This window comes from Triticum aestivum, chromosome 1D, assembly GCF_018294505.1.
Source record: "Triticum aestivum cultivar Chinese Spring chromosome 1D, IWGSC CS RefSeq v2.1, whole genome shotgun sequence".
Taxonomy (NCBI): Eukaryota; Viridiplantae; Streptophyta; class Magnoliopsida; order Poales; family Poaceae; genus Triticum; species Triticum aestivum.
In genome coordinates this window covers 416,218,227-416,224,521 of record NC_057796.1, presented here as the reverse complement: position 1 = coordinate 416,224,521, position 6,295 = coordinate 416,218,227, and the positions used below count along the sequence as shown (strand labels likewise).

The 6,295-nt window shown below is 44.6% G+C and overlaps 2 pseudogenes; both read right to left on the bottom strand.

The window, feature by feature from the left end:
- Nucleotides 1-406: 406 nt before the first annotated feature.
- Nucleotides 407-4,249, bottom strand: LOC123159867 (protein FAR1-RELATED SEQUENCE 5-like; annotated as a pseudogene).
- Nucleotides 4,250-4,706: 457 nt separating this feature from the next.
- LOC123159858 (uncharacterized) lies at nt 4,707-5,416 on the bottom strand (annotated as a pseudogene).
- Between the last annotated feature and the right edge of the window lie 879 nt (nt 5,417-6,295).

The following is a 6,295-nucleotide window of genomic DNA, read 5'->3' as shown; positions in this document are numbered from 1 at the left end:
GCACCTAGCAGGCTTCCTTGGTTGCTTTGGTAAATCACCACGGTCAGGGCATGTTGTTCGCTTGTGACCTTGTCTACGACAAATCGTGCAAAATCTGGTCCGTTTGCTTAGACCTTCATATGGAGCCTTCTCCCTGCTGGTAGTTGGTCGCCCCATCTCTTTCATTTTTGCCGGAGCCAGCAGTCCATCCAACCGGTTGCTTGTCCTAGACATGGAATCATTTTCCGGAAGGTTTGCAGCAAAACCCACCACATTGTCTGTCTGTTCAACAACTACAGCAGGACGGCTCCGCTCATTCACAACTGTGCCCTTATCTGCTATTCTATCCTCTAGTCCTAGACCATCTCTAATCTCTGCGAATGGGAGCATAATTGCCAAATTTGACTTGAACAGGTCCATCAAACGGTTATACGCGTCAACACTGGTGTCTCAGAGCCTAACTAATTCCATTGCATGCATATACATGGTGAAGTGCCTGTATGAGAAGGGATTGTTCTGCATACTGTCTTTTTGGTACTGAGCTAGATGAGCAGGCAGAACATCTCTGGCATCCTTTGTCCACCTCTTCACTATATGCTTCGCCGGAATTTCCTTAGCTCGAATAAAGTCCAGGACCTGAAAGAACAAGACAAGATTCATACGGTTCAGCTCGCAACTTTCATCTTCATCTTGCTGGCATAACCTACTCAATTTTCAAAATTACATATCCCACGCCTAGTTCCGACCACGCCAAAAACAAAAGCTATATTAGACTCGCCCTCCAAATGTAGGCATCAAATGATCAATTAAGTAAACTCAAATTAAACCCCGCCGGTCAAAAAGAATCCACATAGTAGTTCAAAAAACCACTAACCTTCAGAACATGGCTGCAAAGCAGCCCCATATGTGCAAACTGCCCACACTCGCACTCGAACTCATCTCCACCGTCAATCATAGTCACCTTGTAAGATACTCTACACCACTTTTCCCTTTTCTCTGCTTCGCTATGTATTGCTAGGTATGTCTTGTGTTTCTCAATCTCCTCCACCTGATAAGCTCCACACTCATACAAAATCTCCCCAAATTGTTCAAACATTGCTCGTGTGTATATTTTGCTTGCATGCCTCTCCACTACAAGATTTGCCCTCATCGACGGCTTCCCCTGGGAAAATGGCAAAACATTGGAAATTTAAACCGTTTTTATTTGCTAGTAACACCTTGATAACTAGTACAAAAATTTCCCCACTAAATTATGCACTTACGATACGAGTGCGTTTCTCCTCATAATTCTCCTCTGATTCGCGATCGAACTGAAGTCTCATGTATTTCTGGACAAACATGTGCATTGGGCATCCAGGAGGCACATAATTTTTGAGCATGTGGTTTGCGCTCTCACTCCGCTGTGTGCTCGTCATTTTCGCACAAAATACCCCCTTGAAGTAGGCTTCGCCCATTTCTTACGAATTTCAAACAACTGCGTCATATAATCATGACCTCTTAGCTTGTATTTATCCAGCAGCACCTCCCAACCTTCCTCAAATTCATCTTCTGTCAGCATGTGGTTTATCACTTTGTAAAATTCAGCCCTGAATTCACTTTTCTTCGTGTACAGCGGCCCAAGTGACTCTTTTGCTTTCTTCAACACATGCCATTTACACCACCTGTGAGTTGTATTCGGCATAACCTTGCTGATAGCAAGCTCCATTGCACGGTTCTGGTCTGATATAAGAAATCAAAGTAGTGGCAAATCAATTAATCAATGCTCCCTCATAACTACCATTGATGAATATCGAAAAACTAGATAAAATCTTTTTTTCTACCTGTGAGTATAGTTACTGGTGCTGAGCCACCCATCATACGAAGGAACTCAGAAAAAACCCATACAAAGCTATCCTCAGTCTCATCACGGACAAGCACACCCGCCATAATGACACTCTGGAAGTGGTTGTTCACACCAACAAACAATCCAAAAGGCATGTCATACAAGTTTGTCCTGTAAGTTGTGTCAAATGTTATGACATCCCCGAAGAAAGAGTACTGCAGCCTACTGTTCCCACTTGCCCACATCAAATTCCTAATTCTCCCGTCACTGTCAGCTTGCACCCTATAGGTGAAGTGCGGATCTTTCGCACCAATCTCCGCAAAGACATCCATTGTCTTCTTCACATCATCCTCTGCGTGGTCTCGGTTAATTCTACCACAAAGACTGCGCAAAGACCTTTTTGTGAATGGGACATTCTCCATCGATCCAAAGAAACCTCCGATTATGCTATACACCTTAGACAAATTGACATTGTTCTGCCGCAACTGCTTCACAAGATCTCTTGTGTATACATCTATATGCTTGTGTGATGGCCAATGTAGTGTCTCGCCAAAGTTCGGCGACAATGAGTGGTTGTGAGTATCCTTGTGCTCTGCAATATACCATCCATTATCTTCTGCTCGTAGGAGCCTTATTAAAGCTTGGCATTCGCAGCGGCAAGATCTTCTATTCGCAACCCCAGCTTTTCCCTGGGGAAATGTACCACAAAAACACAAAATTCAGTTAACGTCAGGTTTCAGCAACACCAGGAAATTGAACACTGCATACAGAAAACAATTTCTACTAACCGAGCAACCACAGACGATTTCTTGCATGCATTTAATCCTCTCTACATTTATCCGACTCTTGCCATATCTGATACCAAATCCCTTTTCCCATGAATACAAATTGTAAAAGTCACACGCCTCTCCTACAGAATCAAAGGTCGTGCCAATAGTCGGTGTGATCACATTGTCTCCTGGATTCTCAGCATAGTTTCGAACAGCCTTCTCAAATGCAGTGACACGGTTTGGGCAAGGCGGCCGACTTGGTGCAGCGGCACCGATCCTCAACCTGCAGTTACATAGCATGATTCACATTTCGACAAATTGTGCATTATTATTTATGCAAGCATAATTAAAATTCACGTAGCTGCAACAAGTCACATCATGTATTTGCCCTCAATCAGGAAAAACGTCAAACGGAAAAAGCATGATCGAACTATCACAACTAAAAGGAGAGCACAACATGGTAGATGTGCCTGACCACAATATCGTTATCAGTACAAGTTTCATTTATCAAGTTTGCGTTAAGATCAAACACCACTTGTAGCAGTGTGGTTAGCATCTAAAGGGGACTGAGTAATACAAATTCCTAACGATGCACGGCAAAAAGGGGACTTGTAGCATGGTAGATTCTTCAATATAATTAGATGCTACTGATAACCAGACTCAGTCCTCCATCATCTCAAGCACAAAAACATACAACAGGGAACACATGCCCTTTGCAAACTCTCATTACTATCCAGAGAAACAGGTATTACATAGAGAAAAAGACCTCGATACATGTCACGTCGCCCAGGTCCTAGAAACAGGGGAGACATCCATGTTTTCTACTTATCTCAATTGGACCTAACCTGTTAGGGAATGTTTTTATCAACCGATCTTACTCCCAAATTCACACCCGCATCACTACAATATTTTGTTTTCACTCACAGCTACTGCCCATCGAATGAATCATGTAAACACATGGGTGAATTTCCTACTTCCAAACAATGCAGAGACCTCACTGCCTTGCTTGTAATAATCTACAAATACAAATCACAAATAAAGGATGTTACCCAAATATGCCACTACTTCTCGTCAAAATGATCAAGCCCCTGTTAACTGCCTCAATATGCAACTACTAATTCAGTTATGAGGTTCCTTCTTCAGTCCAACCTCCTAAAAAATTCAGTACCGTCTATTTTCCTAAACCATTTCATTCCAGTCGATAGCAACAACATATTCAGTTACTGGTATGACACAACGATCATCGTCTTGCTCAGCCCAGAGGCACATCATCAAGTAAAGTACATATGCACGCCATGAACTAACCTCTTATTCCATCCAGGAGCTCGTTGGTTCATCTTCCCAGTAGATAGCTCCGAGCTTGGTGGAGACACGTCCCTCCTGTCCTGCGCTCCTTCACTGAGCATCAACATCTGCGCCTCCCCTGTAGCTGCCGGCTGAACCTCAACCGCCAACTGATGTCCTTCCGTCACATGCGCCGCCACCATCTTCACATCGAGCGCATCCGCCCGCTCCGGTGCCGGCACCAAACTCTCCCCAACTTCCTCCAGGAAGTTAGATCTGCCCGACGCTCACGCAAATCCGCTCAGAATCACCACATTTACGGTTTACAAATCTCTAGAAGAAAGCCACATATCTAGAGTACATACCCGTCTACAGGTTGCATCAGGAACTCCATCCTTGTCGCCCTCACCTCCGCCGTCGGCGCCGCCGCTCACCACCAGGCCTTCGATAATTAGGTCAGCTTTACCCTAGCCGAAGCCACCAGACCGCGCAGTTGGTTCCTACCATGGGCCCAGCGAACGGAAAAGCTCACATTCGGGGCCACGGACTAGACGTCGAATTACTGTTCTGATCCACGGCCCAACTCGTCAACCACAAACGGACGTTTATCCGCCCGTGAAACTGCGGCCCACCACCGACGCCTGCCATCTACGTATTTCGCGACAGTGGACATTTACTAACTCGCCAACCCCTCCCGTATTTAGAACTGGCACATATCTCCATGCTTCAGCCAACGCCCTAGATAACGGGCTCATATGAGCTCGCGCATAGATACTCCGCTTCCAATAAAATCTAGTGTTTGATCTTAACAGAGCAACAACATAATGAACATGAGAATTACTTACAGTGTATCATCGCGGGTTCAGGGTGGTGTCATTACTCTGAAAAAATAGCAACCTGACTTGGGATCCATCCAAGGTGACAACCCTGGCATCCAAGACGCGTGACCTCTTGAAGAGCACCGGCGACGGGCACCGGGGTCCAGCTCCCGTTCGACGACGAGCGCGATGGGCCACCGTGGAGGACAGCGCGCTCAGCCTCGGCGGCGCCACGAGTCGGGAAGAGCGAGCCGGCGAACCCCGCAGGGTTGTCGGAGAAGGGGAGGCGGTGGTGGTCGGCGCGACGGACGAGCGGAGAGAAGTCAACAAGATCGATCACGGTGACCACGCTGACTCTCGCTGCGTTGAGCGCGTCGACGGCGTTGCCGGCTCCCGCGGCGAGGCAGAGGACGTGGGAGGAGCCGACCAAGAGGCGGAGGCCACAGAGCGGGGAGACGACGGACGAGGCAAGCGCGACGGAGCGGTGGCGCCAGTCAGAGGATGAGCGGAGCTGAGCGACGCGGCGGTCCGGGGTCAGGACACGGCGGAAAGCGGCGTCGCAGGAGTTGCGGGCGAAGGTAGATGGGGACATGGTGTGCGACGCGGAAAAGCCGAGGTACATGAGAATGAGCGAGGCCGCACCGGCGAGTGCGATGGAGACGCGGGTAGCCAGCCGCTGGACTCGCCGGTCCACCGCCGGTGGCGGGTGCGCGGTGGAATCGGCCATGGGTCCAATGTTTGGATCATGCTCGTCACGGGATGATCGGAACTGATCGGAGTTTGTTGAAATTTTATGGACCCATGCGCCGGGCGCTGATATGTCTCGGGCGAGTTGGGCCAGCCCAGGTGCGCTGATATGTCTCGTTTTTATTTGTTTTTTCACCTTTTTTCGTTTTTTGCTATTTTACTTGTTTATGCTTCCAAATACTAAAAATAAATATATTACAAAATCAATCTACATAAAACGTTAAATGTGTACAGAGAAAATGTTTATCACGTATACGAAAAAGGCATACAAAAAAAATTAATTTTGTGTGAAACAATTTGATCATGTATTTAAAAAATGTTAATCAAGCATTTAAAAAAATGTTGAACATGTGTTTTAAAATTTTTAATCAAGCATTTGGAAAATTTTAAATGTGTATACAAAAAGTCTTGACCATGTATAAAAAAAATGATGAATTGCTTTCATCATGTATATAAAAAATGTTTATCAATCATTTTGAAAAACAAATGAGGAACAGGTATTTGAAATATGTTAATCAAGCATTTAGAAAATGTTAAATGTGAATTTTTTTTGAGCATGTATTAGAAAAATGACGATTTTTTATCACTATATAGAAAATGTTAATCAAACATTAAAAAAGGTTGCACAAGTATTTGAAAAATGTTAATCAAGCATTTGAAAAATGTTAAATGTGTATAGAAAAATGTTGACCATGTATTAAAAAAATGACAAAATTTTTAGATCATGTATATAAAAATATTAGTCTTAAATAATGTTGAACAAGTATTTGAAAATGTTAATCAAGTGTTTGTAAAATCTTAATGTGTATAGAAAAATGTTAACCATGTATCCAAATGTTAATATTTTTATTTAAAAATTATTAATCAGGGATTTA